Here is a 16079-nt window from a genome sequence, read left to right as displayed (position 1 = left end):
AGAATTAGCAAATATGGAAAATAACATTATGAAACATGTAGAGGATGACAACCACCAGTGGATAAAACAAAACAAGTTAGTTAGACATTCAAAAAAATTACTGAAAGAGTCTGGCAGGAAAAGAAAATAGTGACAGGCCAAGGCATTATCCGGAATAAGACATACGTTAGAATCAGAAAAAAAAAATCAACTATAGAAATAAACAGTATTTTTTCCTACTGCAAAAGTTTGACACTGTGTGTTGTGAGAGTCTGTATGATGATGTGCAAGTTGATTTCTTAAAATACATGGTGGAAAAAGAAATTCTTAATGAAATAGTAAAATTTGCAGACTTTGTGTGAGAAATGATTGATATAAAGGAAATGTTTGTAAGTTGCCAGATAGACAGCCTATGGCATGATAGAAATATGTAGAATAAAACTGGTAGAAAGTAAGTTGCATACGCCTACTGAAACTTGCATATTCTGCCAGCAGCAATAAATTGAAGTAGGCAGTGTTAAAAAAAAAAAGTTTTTTTAAAAAGAATGTTAAAATAATATAAAATAACCATACATAATTATGTGTAAAATTGACTAACTCTTTGAGTGTGGATAGCACTTGAAAAATAATTTGATATTTATACAGATATGGAAAACATCCACAGTCTTTTTAAACAAAAAAATTGTTGCTCAAAATTTGTCAGGGAGCTGGATATTCTGTAACTCTCCATGATATTTTTTATGACAAGTCTTATGTAGACAGCAAAATTTTGGATCAATCAACTCACAAATTTGACCTCACTTGATAATTTTTTCATTCCTTTGGTCATTAAGCCCATTACTTAGGCCAGAGCAGCCACTTAAAGGAGGAGAAATTGCCATGTTTTCCCAGGAAACAAGCATATGTGCTTACTAATAATGCAATATAAACATCATATTTTACATCAGCTTTTATAATCAACAAGCTTTGCAAAGCTAAGTTTTGTAGTGTCCTCAAACGACACTTGAATGTAACAGAACTTTTTAAATTTAACTTTTAAAAATATTGATTTGGGACTGGAAAAAAAAATCAGTAACTGATTTCAATACCCTCAGCTATTTACATTTTAATGTAATATAAATAGCTTTTAAAACTTCAAGTCTCAAATTACAATTTATGGATTAGTTTTTATACACTAATATTTCTTTCTGCTACTTGTAAGAAGTCCTACAGAGCAGAATCGCTGGACACATAAATATGACATATTGAGGAAGACAACACAGCTTTTGTTGCATTATATCAAGTATTGCAAATCTATAATTCTTTGGTGATGTTACCATATATGTGGACAGGGTTACTGGGATTTCCAGGGGCAATAAGGTTCCTGCACAAAGTTTCGTTTTTTTTTTTAAAAAAAAGGCGTGCCTTTATGCAACAAGAAGCAAGAGGAGTGGATCAAAAAATGACTAAATGACAGGAAACAGAAATGAAACAGAAGTAAAAGGTCAGTTTTCATAGAAGAAGGAGATCACAAGAGGAGTCTGCAGGGACCTGTGCTGTGACTTGTGCTGCTTAATGTATTCATAAATGATCTGGAAAAAGAGAGTGAGCTGTGAGATAATCACAGATTGCTAATGACATTAAGCTATTCAGGTAAAGGAAAGTTAGAGGACAAATTGTGATGCAGTTAAAGGGCTCACTGTGAAGAACTGAGTAAAGACCTTACAAGGCTGAGTGACTGGATAATAAAACATCAGATAACATTTGATGTAGTTGTGTAAAGTAGTGCACATGGGAAAAAAATCACATATGCACGGATGGGCTGTAAGCTGGGTGTCCACTCACAAATGAGATATTTGGGTCATGATGGATATATCTGTGAAAATAGCAACACAATGTTCTCTTTTACTCAGAAAAAATAAATATGAATTATTAGGAGTGGAACAGAGCACAGAACAGAGAACATTGTAACACATCTGCCTCAGTATCAATCCATAGTTCTCTGCATATTGAGTAGTATGTACAGTTCTTCATATCTCAAAAAGGGCATGGTAGAACTGGAAATGATTCAGAAAACATTTGACAAGGATCACCAAAGAAACAAAATGGTTCTGTATGAGGTATGCCTACAGGCTCTTAACTCTGAAAAACAGATGACCAAGGGGAGATATGACAGAGGTCTACAAAATAACTAGTGGCAGAGAAAAGATGAGGATGGAGACACTGTTTATGTCTTTTTCCAATATGAGTACTAAGAATATTAATGGAGCTGGTAGGAAGCATGTTCCAAACAAAAGGTGGGTTCCCTGCATGATTTTAAGCTGTGGAAACCTTTGCTGCAAGGTACTCTAAGATGCTGCAAGATGCTACCAGTTTGGAAGGTAAAACAAACCAACCAAATTAACAGAAGAAAAGTCTGTTAAATAAGAAAACATCACCCACCGTCCATACTGCAGAGGCCTCCAAACCACAGATTACTGGACAGTGGGAGACCCGGGGGACAAGATGCTTACCTTGTTCATAAGCTCTTCCTTGGGCATCCCCTATTGGCTGCTGCTGGAAACCAGATACCAAACTAGATGAGTTTTCAGTTCCAAATATAGCAGTTCTTCATGCAAACACTATAGAAAAGAGAAGATTAAGAGGTGATGATGTTTACCATTAGGACATGATTCAGAGTCATGAAAGGTTAGGAGAAAGACCGATGACTTCAGGAAGAAAAAATCTTAATCCATATAGCTGGAAAATAGTGTCAAAACCAGTTAGGCAATGAAGTAGGTCACCCGTGTGGAAATACCTAACACCAGCCCTCTGCAGGGAAGGCATGCTGGTGTCTGAGGGTTCTGCTGGTGATGACTGGGACAGCTGCTAGCTACAAAAGCGTATCACTGAGCAGAGGGAGAGAATGAACTTGGAAAGCAAGAAAAGAAAAAAAAAGAGCGCATGGTGGAAGACAGGCCACCTCCTTGTAGGAGAAGAGGCCACCTCAAAATCCTTCTCCAAAAAGTAAATTGTCCATTTTTTTTTTTTTTTTCCTCAGGTGGCCACTGCCATTGTGAGAAACAAAAAACACAAGAGTGCAAATGTGGGAGGTAGTAATGCAAGAGGGAGCATGACTGTCAGATGAGAAGAAGAAAATGTAATTTCCTCCCTTTGTGTTCTTATACTCAGAACTTCCCTCCTTTTAGTTGTATGATAGAACATGGCGTAATACTTAAATGCAGCCTGAATTAAAACCCTTTTATTCATTTGCATAAATGTAACCTGAAAACAGACCATATCAAAGATGCTCATCTTACCTCAGCTGTTTGCGTCTTCACTAGATTATGCTTGCTGCATTGAACTGTATTAGCTAAGGTTGTGGTTGAGTATCCCTTCTAATCTCCCTTTTTTATCATTAAAAAAATCCTTTTGCACCAGAGCTTTGTGTGCTTTGTTTCAACTGAAGAGTTACTGGGAAACTTAAGCAAAATCAGTGATTTTTTACTTATATAGCATGAAGGAAAAGACATCTTCCGTCCATCACCAGTTGAAATGTCACACAATCGTAATGCAAAAGATTAAATTTGGCTTGTGGGGCCATTAAGGAAAGGAAAACAATCTGAGTCTAAAGAAAATAAAATCATTATTTTGATGCTGCACATATTTAAAACTGAAATACCTACATTGATGCAATAAAACCCACTACTCATTCTAGGTCACACATAGCTAAAATTGTTTATAGTTCTATATGAATATCAAGCTGCTGTAGTAGTGATTACTCTCATCACAAAGTTACCGTATACCCTTAGTAATGGCCTTAAAGGATTATTTGGTTCTAACTATGCATAACCTAGTCTTCTGCCATTGGCATTTCTGTTGCAAATGCTGTGCCATTTTGGAGGTGGTAGGTCTACATCCCCATGTCACTCCTACACAAGCAGGGGACTGGAAGGGTGATAGTGTTTAAAAGATTAGGCAGCTAGGAAGGAATGATGGCTCCATCAGTTGTATGTAAACTTAATTGTGACCTGTGTACCACAGGTATGTAATATCTGTGTTAGACAACAAACCTTGATGCTTGACTAGGAATATGATTAATTTATGAATAGCTTAATTTTATTTAAATAAATATATTTTTCTTCTAATAACCATTAAATGAAACATGTAAAAGAAGATGTACTTTGGTAGTCATATCAAAACTAGAAGGTATTTCTGTTGGCTTTGAAGCAGCAGTGACTTAACACCTTTTTGATCAGAACTAACTGCAGCAAAGTTACTGACAGAATTTCATAATACAACTGGAAGCTGTTGCAGAAATCCCTGTTTTTATAGTTTATGTACCCTTTTGGGAAAAAGAACAACAAATGTTGGGAAAACGTCCCTAATTCAGAAGCAACTTTTAAGCAATTTTTTGTTTTTTCTTCAGTGGAACACATAAAGCGACACTTGTCTGTTCTCTGTAAAAAAAAATTGTATATTGTTGTCTCTTTGGCTAAGAAGTAGATGATGCTTAGGGCCATCTGAGGTTTGGGTAAAAATTAATGACACAGAGTTGGGATATTTACCATAATTTATTATACACTGATTTCACTGCCCTGAAAAGCAACATGAAAAAGACAACAAAAAGTTCTTTCTTGTGAAAATCTGAGCTAGAAATGTTTTGCTGCTGTTTCGAGCCTTGTAAACTTGCATTTCATTTGTAGTTGCTTATAAATTTCCCAAACCAAAATATTACCCTTTCCAAAAAGCCCCAAATTCTCCTTATTCCTTCCCTCCTCCCTTTTTTTTTTTTTAAAAAAAGTCAGCCTGAAGCAACGCCCAGGACAGAAAACTTCTTCCAAATAGTTAAAGCTTGGCAAGCCTATAAACAATGGAAAACAAACAAACAAACAAGGATTAGTTGGATGTTTGCCTGAGCCTGAATGTTCTGGACACACACACGCACAAAACAAACCACCCCAAAACCCCCAAAACAAGGCCAGAAAGATTTCAGCTGTTGCTCAGAATGAAGTTAGGAGAAAATAGGTTCTTTTAAATTTCTGTAAACCCCTTAGACTTTTAACTGAAAACTCAGCCCTCTGGAACCAGGTTTTAATAATCAATATGGCTGCTGCCCTGGTGTCAGAGAGAGCTTTTCTGTTCTGTTCAGGTTTGCCCCAAATCAAGGCTCCGACCACCATGCACACAAGTACAGCGTGTCCAAGACACCCGATGTATTCCACATGTGTAGAATATGGCTCTGCATCACACGTACAAGAGAGTCTGGTCTCAGTGACTACATACCATGTACGTAAATTGATTATATTCAGTGCCAGGCTTATTAAACACTGGCTTTGGGACCTGTTTGAAACTGAGACTTGGTTCTTGCCTCAGGGCTTAAGAAGACAATCCTTATTATCCTCCCCAAGCAAAATTATGAAAGTCTAAAGAACCACAGTTTCCCATGAACAGTAGAAACTTTGCTAAATTTCCCTAAGGTTCCGCTTCTCCAACTAATACAGCAGCGGGCTAACTGAAGTTGCTTGCTCCAGCAAGAGGTGGCATCTGAGTTCTGGGCACTCACACCTCCAGCGGGGAAAATATATCTTCTGTCTCTTCAGCATTGCTGCTGCTGAGATCCAGAAGAGACAGAGATCGCATGGAATGTGAGAGGACAAGGAGCAGGGTTACTGTGGGTGAGAGGATAGGTTTAAATGCGGGGAAAAAAAAAAGATCTTTGGGGTATAGGACATGAGATGGTATTGACGGGAGTTTCAGCCTCAGTGAAAGAAGTGTCTGTAAGACTGACCTTGGGCCTCAGCCTTCTTGCTCTTGCTGTGTTTTCTTGGGTTAGCAGTCCTTGCTTTACATCATAGATACATCCTATGGTGTTTTGTAGCATTAGGACTCTGCCTAATTTAATAAAAAGTTACTGAGTTCCTGTAGCACAGCTCAAATATGACATCATATTTCATCTAGTTGAGCATTTGATCAGGGTAGCTCACTTTTCAATGTACTGGGGAGGTGCATGCTCTGTTCAATAGCCACTGGCATTAACTTAGCAATTACAAGTAGTATTTAGAGTAGTTAAGTACCAGGAAGGGAGAGTTAGTAATTATAAAACAGAAGAGCTGAGTAACACAGTGTTCTGTACTCTGTTTCGCATAGGAAAGAAAACCGTACACTCTGTCCATTCCAGATATAAAGTACCTGTGTAAATTTGAGCACTGTTTTTTCATTAGTCTTCCATGTATATAATTGGCACTGTGTAATTAATATTTTATTACATGAATATAATATAGTTCTTTAGAAAATGTATTCATTCAGACTTCTAGGTGTCAAATATGGGATTTACATTTGATACTGATGCACCTAGAATAAACTTTAAAAGTCAGAGTAGGTATGTTACTTTAGGTTTTTTATATACTTATACTACTACAGATGCATCTTGGCTACAGCAAAGATAGGGTTGTGCCAAAAAAACCAGCTTAAAAATTAACATTAGATTTTCTCTGAAGTTAGTGGGATTTTGACATAAGCACTCACAATTCAGTTTTTAGGCAGTTTGAATTTTCTATATGCTTTTCATTTCACTTTGTTATATTTTTTAACTGGAAGTCTTCAAAATTATGTTCTGTGCGAAACTGGGCCACAGTAGTCCATTTGCACATACCAGAGGTAATATCTTTAAAAAACTCCTCCGTCAATACATACGAAATTCAGTTAAGGCTTATTGTGAAAAGACCTGCTATGACATGTAGGTTGGAAGGGTGAAAAAAAAGTGTTTGAGGTAATTTTTCAGCTTTTGTTTTTCATAACTGAGTTTTATATACCAAGAGATAAACTTTATGTGCTGTGAGCATAACTGTTATGTGCTCTGCTTATAAACTTGATGATGTGTGCACTCATAAGCATGATAGTCTGTGCATTCATAAACTTGATGGGCCCTACACATAAAAATATTAGCTATCTGGAGTTATGTTAATTTTGTTCTCCAGAAGGGAAAGAATTTATGGGCAATGCACTTAACAGAGAAGTGTTTTTTTGCAGCCGCTAGCATCGTGAGTTTCACGTGCAGCTGCTGCTGAATGAAATCTTTCACACAGACTTGCCACCTTTACCCAGACCATTCTACAGTTGAAAAAATGACAGATTTCTTGTGAATGACAGATTTATTGTGAAACAGTTATGAATACTCTATGTGAAATACCATCAATGCAAATGCACAAAAGCCAGCAACAAATGAAACAGCAATAGAAGTCCTTTTTCTCCTCCACTCACAATCAGGTTTCATAGCACTTACGCAAACAACACACCTCATCTTCAATTACGTTACAAATGCTTGCCTGTATTCCATTATCCACAACATAAAACCTTTTTCCGTACATCATATAACTGTATCCACCTTCCACAATTAGTACCGGTGCAGATAAAAATGAGCTGCAGGAGGTCTATACTATTTACATACACATAACAAGTAATGCGATTGCCAGTCGCGGCTGGTAAAGTCAAACATATTTAAACATGCTTTACCATCTTGAAAGACACACCACCACTGTTAAGGAGCCAAAATGCAGATTTAGCCATTTATATTTAAACTAGATCCAAGACTTCATTCAGAAATGCACTCCAAACATATTGTCACTGATAACACTTGACCAAAAGTTTAGGCAGTCTGTAGTTACAACTTGGTTGTTGTGGAAGCATAGCCTAGACAAATCAGTGTGACTGCAGGAGTTTCAGACAGCTGTAGCACACCAGTGTACTGGCTGTGCCTCTTGTGTTGCCATAGATTTATTCAACGTACTAAGGCTGGAACTGACCTTAGTAAAACAACACATGACAACACACACTTTGGCAGAGGGAAAACCACTAGTAAAGAACAACTATCCAACTATCTATTCTGTAATACTTATAAGCCAGTTGTTGCCCAGCAAGTGTTGCCAAAAGACAAGCATCTGGCCCAGCTCAGAATTTCCTGAACTGATTTGGAGATGGTTCAAGCCATTTTTGCTAAGGTCTTTTAGCAAACGTATCTGTGCTGAATAAATCAACATTCGGACCTCCCGACTGCAGGTGAGGAAGAAAAAGGATGCATTTCCTCAGATTCTTTTTCTGGGGTCTGGATTCCTTGGAAGGTTTTCTGATTTCCTGAGACCTGAAAGTCAGCACTTCTCCGATATTATTTTATTTTATTTTATTTTATTTTATTTTATTTTATTTTATTTTATTTTATTTTATTTTATTTTTATTTTATTTATTTTATTTATTGTTTTTATTTTATTTATTTTATTTTATTTTAATTTAATTTTTAATTCATCGTGGCAGTTCAGCAGGTAAGTAGTTTAATATCAGAGTCCAAGCACAAGGGACTTTGGGATGGAAGTCACTGATACTAGGAAATAGATGCCCTGTAGCCTCTTTGAAAAGAATGGGAAGGGAGATCTGTATGGCCCAGCAGAGCCAAGCCAGCCTGACTCACTGCAAACCATCAAGGGATCTTCTGGACTCATCTCCCCGATTACACCTGTTAAGGGAACTGGGACCTGACTTAACCTCAGGAAGAGTGGGCTGGCTGACATGCTGGCACCAAATTGTTTGTATCACATTATTCTTCCCAGGCCAGTTCCAGATTTGTGTCCACAACATGTGCTTCCCCCACAGGTGCTTGTGGCATTCTGCCCTCCCCAAGCTGTTACAGACAGCCTGGGGAACCTACAGTGGGAATACATCCGGGATATCCTTGCACTAACAGAAGAACCCTGCCCGGCAGCCAACGTGCTATTTTAGTAGCTCCGTTCTGGCGGGACTGCCCCTGTGGGACTCGACACCGCAGGCCTGGTTGGCTGTGCCGCCGGCATGCAGTGGTGATCAGGAGGAGGTGGGCAGGGACGTTCTCAGCATAAGGTCAGCACCAACCTTGCCTGCCCTGCCAGTTCCCTGGAATAGCTCACGAAGGTGAAACTGCAGGCCCCTAAAAAGCGTGCCCTACAAAAAAGGAGTGCTGGCCCACATAGCAATTAGCCTACATTAGTGATGCCACAGAATATGCTCAAGGGCCAGAATGGTGTGGATAGCCAGGGAACTGAGTCTGAAATAGGCATTATAGGAAGGAAATGTACACGCAGCTGATTTGGTTTAGGTGCATACTGGAAAGAAACAAACTCTTTTTATTCTGGTTTCATAAGGCTCTTGATTAGACCCTCAGTCCCTCTCTCATAATAGTTGTTTAACTCCTAGTAATGATTGGCCACCTCACGATTTGACAGACCTGTCTTGGGCAGAGATCTTGAATAAAAGAGGTTCAAAGAAGTTCTGTAAAAACTGGTGGCTGGGTCAAGGATTGATCCTGCTTAATTAGGTAACTGTTTCTCGCTTTGGGAAAAGCTGAACTGTAAGCTGAACTGTTAACGCTTCTGTTTGGTAAGTTAACTGGCCAAGCTGCACACGTGTAACCCAAAATAAGTCACAGTTCACAGTCCCCTTTGCTCAACAGATAGTGCACAGTCACATGCTGGAGCTTTGGGGTAGTTCAGTGTCTGAGGTACAAAAGGAATCTGAAAACCTGAAATAATATATTGGACTGGGAGAAGATAGAGGATCTGGGAGGAAAAATGGATAGACAACCAAGCATTATTGCTTCTACTGCTCAAATAATGATTTCTTAGTAGGGTGAACTGCTGTAAATGGCAAGTTTAGAGAAATGTAATTTAAAACTTGTCACATTTTATTTTTCTTTGCTAGCAGGACATTTTATGGTCAAGTGGGCACCTGGCAGAACATACTTCTAAGAACTTTCTTGAACAAATTTGGGAAGTCAGGGTACTGCAAATATCATGTGTTGGATCTTCATAGACAATATCTCTCCAGAGGGAGCACAAGAAACGTTCTCCTGACACCAAGAACAAAGATTTCATTTTAGCCAGCAAGGACATACCTTCTGTTGCACAACTACACAGTAAGGAAATTGTATTTTGTATCACTGGATAAGCTTCAAAAGAAGCTGCCAATGAAGGACCTGATTTTAACAGGATTGAGGATAGTTTTTTACTCCACCAGAAATTCCTACAGAGAAGCAAAAGCTTTACACTGAACAGGTGTAGGCGGGTTCAACTTAGCTATGTTACAATCAGCAGAACCAGATACAAATTTTTAAAGAGACATGAATTGTGTCGTACTAGCCATTTTGGATGTGACTGAAATTTTATTATTAAATTAACATAATGTCTATTTCATCTTTTCAAACACAGGGAAACCAGATCCCGCTAGAAGCTGGAAAGTGAGAATTAGAGAAGTTCCCAGATGGGAAATACTTGACATTGTAGCACTTGATTTGCAAAAGTTTTAAAGAATCACAATTCTTCAGGATGCCTGATTTTAACAGAAAACTGTTCTGCACTCCTGCAAATATATTTATCATGGCAAGTGATTTCAGGGGGTCTTCTGTGATACAACTGTAAAGTACAGGGTATTTCAAAAAGATAGACCCAATTTCAAAGATTTTTTCCCTAAAATAAGTAACGCAGCCTGTTTCCCAGAGGCTTCTAACCCAAAAAGGGAGGGAAGGACTTTTAAACTGGAGTGAGGAACTTGTTATGCTTAGAAGCGTGATCTTCAACCTGCCTCTATAGAGTGACAACACCAAGGAATACGTGGCTGCCATTCAAGAGAATATCAGAGGAAACTCAGGGAGATGCACATTTTTTTCCGTAGCAAGCCTCATCCGGCAGCAACAGCAGCAATTCCAGGACCTTCTGGTCCAGAGGCGTTGCCAACCTACACAATATGCAGTACTGGCTGTCAATCCAAACCCTGTACTATCAAAGCCGGGCTCTGATGATGACTCAAAAGCATATCTATCCACATTCAAATAGGTTACCATGGCAACCTCTCTGGCCTAAAAAGATATGGACCACATTAGTTACTTAGCAGCACCTTTTTGACAGGCGAAACACAAGCTGCTCACTCCAGATGATGGTTTGATTTAGAATTAAGTCTGTCTGAGAGCTGCCATGGCGTTCCCTGAAGTGTTAATGATGTAACCCAGAGAGAAGAACTTCTTTTGGGACTTAACTTCGGATCGTGGCCTAGCACCAAAGAGATTGAGCTGCCTGATGGCTTTGCCTGGAAAATACAAGTTAACAGAACAGTTGATATCATAATCTTTTTTCTATATTATGAAGAAATCCTTTCTGAAGATCTTCTAAGCGGGGTGTGCCAGCCTAAGAAGGCCACTCTTACAGAGGATGCGCAGGATTGTTTGAATTGCTACAGGCACAACACATCTTCTAGACTGAAACATCTATTCAAAGTACAAACATTAAGCCCTTGGAAGGTCAGAGTGCCCATGACTGGTGCGAAAGAAGTCTGGAGTTCATACAGAAATGCACACACTGCAAATGAAAAACTGCTTGGCTACAAGGGCTTTTTAGGGTTTGGATCACAGAATGAAGACTGCCAGAATGTATGGACCCCTCTACTCAATGTAGCAAGGTTGAGAAGGGAAAAACTGGTACGTATTACCCATGGTCACACTCCACTATCAGGCAACAGTGTGCCTGAAACAACAACATGAGTATCTGTAGTTTGCAGCAGGAGGAGACAGAACTAAGCTGACAAGATACCGAGCAGCTCCCATAGACTTGGGAAGTATTTAGCTCCTTAATTAGGACAACATCTTCATCCCCCAAATGGTAGAGATAGTGTTACTGATATAATGCGTGCTCAGAAGGCAACAAAAATGACAATTGACACAACTATACTGCTTTAAGTCTATGACTGGCAGAACGCTGGGTTGAATAACTAAAAAGCTATATGAAAATACTAGTTATGTGCATAAACATTCCCAACTCAAGAGTTATGAAGTCCTGGTAATCTTTGACAAGAAGCAAGGAAGGTTCTGAAATTATCTGTTGCTTCCAACATCTGGAAACCCACATAAGTAAATCTGGCATCATATGCAGACTTGTAGACTATGCCTATAATCAGAGGCAAACAAATGAACTAACAAATAAATGAGCAGAACTGGCCACTGTGGATATTAGAAGCACCATGTTTAGCACACCAATAGTCCATCCATTTCAGTACTGTCTCTTGCACAGTAGCTTTCACTACCAGTAATTTTAAAGAAAACAATTATAGACCAAGCAGACCTGATGAGTAATTCCTTTTAAATCTTTACTGGGTAGAAGACTCAAAGGGTGAAAGTAATGATATGTTATTTTCATCTTTTCCCTCTGATTTATTGAGCTCTTTAATCTATTTCTTCGGTAAAACAGAAAAGTAAATAGGAACACACAAATGTTTATTTAGTACTTTATATTCATCTGCCATGCCATATTGTTATTCTTCACTTAGGTGATAAAATGTGTCTCTTTTTCCTTTAATAGCCATCAGTCTGGGAAACCCTTTGTTTCTACAGCATACTTTCTGTGGTAGTCCTGCACCTTTAGGAACTCTTGGATTCTTTAAATTCCAATTACAACCATTTCTGCATTGGTCCTAAGTCTACTTTGTTGACAGCATAGATGTAATTGCACACTAAAAAATAAAGGAAAACAGGAAGGATTATATTTCCCAACATAATCATACTGAAAGACAGACTGGAGAGGCAGAATAGTCAGCCAAGGCGGACTGTAAGGTAAATTTCTGTTTCATTAGGAGACTGTAACTTAATGTTTTGAATGTTGTGTATCACGTCACCTTGTACCTACTGAACTAAGAAAAGTTTTATGCTGTTTTGTTGTTTCTTTTACATAAGTTCTTTTTCTCTAGTCTGCTGCATATTATTTTCTCCCTTAGGTCTTATTTCTCCATACTGTATTTTTCCTTCTAATTCTTTGTTCTTATGTATTTTTTCTTATTTTTTTGTCAAGTTTTCTGCTTATTGTTGTTCTTTTTGGTCCAAAATAATCGGCTTTCTGAGGAAGCTTTTCTTACGAAGAGAAAACCAAGTATTTTATAGGAGCCTGTCTACTAATTCATAAAGAATGTATGCAAACTCCAGTTTTCAAGCGTGACACTGAAATACTGTCTAACCTATTCCAGGCAAGGAATTGGATCCTTTTCTTCCAGATTACAAACTATTTCTCAGTACTCTGTCTCCAGTCTCTATATTATTATTTCATCTCAGCTACTTCTCCCCAAAGCTGATCTCTGAGAAAGTAATGTCTCTTGCTGTCATATTTTCTTTTGGCCTGTTGTATGGAGTTCACCAGCAAAACCAGTCAAGGTGTACCCTCATCTTCGGCTCTTTACTCCCACCCCACATCTATGCAATACCAACTTCTTGCTTACTCTAGTACAATCACTTGTGGAGTGTGTTACACAATGGATCAGGAAGCTGATCTGGTTTTAAAACCAAAACAAAACTTCCCTGGATGGAGCAAGATTCTGGCTGAGTCCCAGCTTGGAAGACCCTCATTTCCCAAATGCTAGACTCAGAACTTTACCCTGGCTGTATCTGCAGCACAGAAGCTGCCCTGGCCCCCAGGGCTAAGATAAGGCTGTCTCGTGCTCCCACCCTGTGTGACTGGTTTCCATGGGAGGCAGGATTCTTGTAGAGTCCCAGCCCGGAAGACGCTCAGATCCCTAACCCTAGGCCTAAACCTACTGGCAGCAGAAGACACAAGTCCTCCTCCCAATGCATAGACAAGCAAGTCTATCCTGACACCAGCTCTAATTCGAGATTCTGTGGCTGGAGCAGGATTCCGGCAGAACTGCTGTTTGCAACAGCCTTATTATTTAATTTTAATGGTTACCAGCTTCAACACATTAGCTGTTGAGGACCTGAACAGAAAATGCTGTAGACTGTCTGTAGTGGGTATACACGCTTTTAATGAAATGGACATTTAAGAGAACACTGTTGTACAAGAGCAGAACTATACAGGTTATTCATCATCAAGATAATATAAACAAACCAAAAATACTCAGGTTTTTTATGCTGGAAAACAAACAAATAAATAAAAACAACCATCACCTTTTAAAGGACATTTTATCTCAGCCCAGGTTGCCACATGACCATCTCTGCAAGCTTGGGTATAGCCAGCAAAATAAAAGTAGAAGACTACTGAGCAAGTGCACAAACTCATGAAAACTCTAATATTTTTAAGTGTTAGCAAAAAAAAACCCTCAAAAAAACCCCCCACCAACAAGTTACATGCTGTAACATACTCTAATACAGTAAACAGTGTGTCAAGTTTCTGTGAGCTTTGCTGTTACCTAAATTGAAACAGAAATTACTCTGCCACTGCACATCACCATTCACACAGAATGGCAAAGAGATTTTAGCAAGATTTACAAAATCCTCATGGGGACAGACCCCGCTGTCCCCAAGAGCTGCCCTTCCTTGCAGGTGAACTTGGCAGAGCACATGCAAGGCAGCCGATGCTTTTCAGTGTGTTCTGGATGCACAATACACTGTGTGCGCAGGTACCCAAAGCCAAAGTATGATGATATTATACTAACTTGGGAGTCCTTGGCTAGAAGCGAGTGACTCTGTGTGCCTCTATTATGCGGCAGAACACGCGTGTTGGCTTTTCTCATCCCAGGGTGAGAGCTGCATTCAGGTCATACTCAAAGGCAAAGAGAGAAATGTCAACCGCAGCTCAGTGACCTCTCGGTCTTTCTGGGGCTGAGGGGAATGAATGCCCAAATTGTGGTCCTCTGGGACACCTACCATGGGTTTAAGGTGCAATTTCATGGATGATTTAGTCTAACTTAACACTGTGCTGTTATGCAATTGGGGTGGTCCCACAAGTTCCCCCACCATGTGTTCCTCCTGTCTCTGCTGCATCAGTATTTCCCCCAGCCATAGAGAGAACATCTTTTTTTGGGGCAGGGTGTTTTGCTTAGTTTTATTGTGCCAACATTCTTACTTATGCAGAAAAAAAGGAGGGAGAAGGGCTGTGTGGCTAAAGGTGGAGGGACTCTGGACACTATTTTCAGCTGCAACAAAATTTTAGCTTGGTTGAATTGGCGTGTGATACCGCATCTGTAAAGCAATGGACAGATTATTTGGGGGAACCTATGACTTTGGCTGTTGCTGCACCTGCCTCCCTATCCTTGGCTGCTTCTTTCCTCCTTTTAAGCTGAGATTAAAAATATTAAAATAGGAAGAAAAGCAAATGGAACAAGTGTTAGTAATATGTCCTAATTTCTTCAAGGAGGCTGGCTGTGAACTAAAATGACTAGATTAAAGTATCACATTAGAATTAAAGTATTAGATAAAGGCCATACTCTAGTTTTTGATCTTTGTGGGCATTCCAGAAAATTAAAAAAAAATAAAAATCCCTGTCACAGATTTAGGCTAGCTGCACAGACACCGCACCTCGGCCCCACAGCTATGAGTGGAAAGGAGCAACCCGGGGCTCCCTTCACAGAGCTCTCCCACACCGCGCCTGCCAGACGAGGCAACCTCAGCATTTTGTTGGTTTTTTTTTTCTCTTTTGGGGGAAATGTGTTTATTTTTAGAGGGGGATGAGAAGGACCCCTGCCCGCCCGAGTCCCCGACCGCAGCCTTCATCAACCCCGCAGTCCTCCGGGGGCCTCCTCACACCGCGGGCGGCGCGGGAAGCCCGGCCTGCTCGGCCTCGCCTCCGGCGGCCGGAAGGCACCGCTCCCCCCGCCCGCCTCCAGCACCGCCCGGCCCGGCCCGGCCCAGCCCAGCCCGGCCGCCGCGCTGCCGGCGCCCCCTGCGGGCCGGGGAAGCCACCGCCGCAGCCCCTCCCGGGCGCCCACCGGGCGGCAGAAGCAAGGGCAGCCGCTCCCCTCCCCCCGCAGCGCCGTTACCGGCCCCGCCCCGGCGCCTTCCCCTCCCCCATGCGCCGGGGCCATCCCGGCCCGCAGCGGCGCGGCCGCACGGAGATCGTCACACGCCGGAGGGCGGGGGAGGGAACAGCGGTTGCCCGGGCAACCAGGGCCCGCCCTTCAGCCGTCGTTCTCTTCCCCGCCCTCCCCACGTCAGCGCCAGCCCCCGCCCGGCTGGGGTGGGGCAGCCGGGCCTCGTGATTGACAGTTGCCATAGAAACAGGCTCGCCCCGTCGCCATTTTGTCAGTTAGCGCTTTTTTTTTTTTTTTTTTTAAAAAAAACCCCTCTTCCCGCCTGAATCGTGAGTTTTATTCCCCCCCCACCCCCACCCCACCTTCTTCCCACCTCCACC

Source organism: Caloenas nicobarica, chromosome 1 (assembly GCF_036013445.1).
Source record: "Caloenas nicobarica isolate bCalNic1 chromosome 1, bCalNic1.hap1, whole genome shotgun sequence".
Classification (NCBI taxonomy): domain Eukaryota; kingdom Metazoa; phylum Chordata; class Aves; order Columbiformes; family Columbidae; genus Caloenas; species Caloenas nicobarica.
This window is presented reverse-complemented; position numbering follows the sequence as displayed.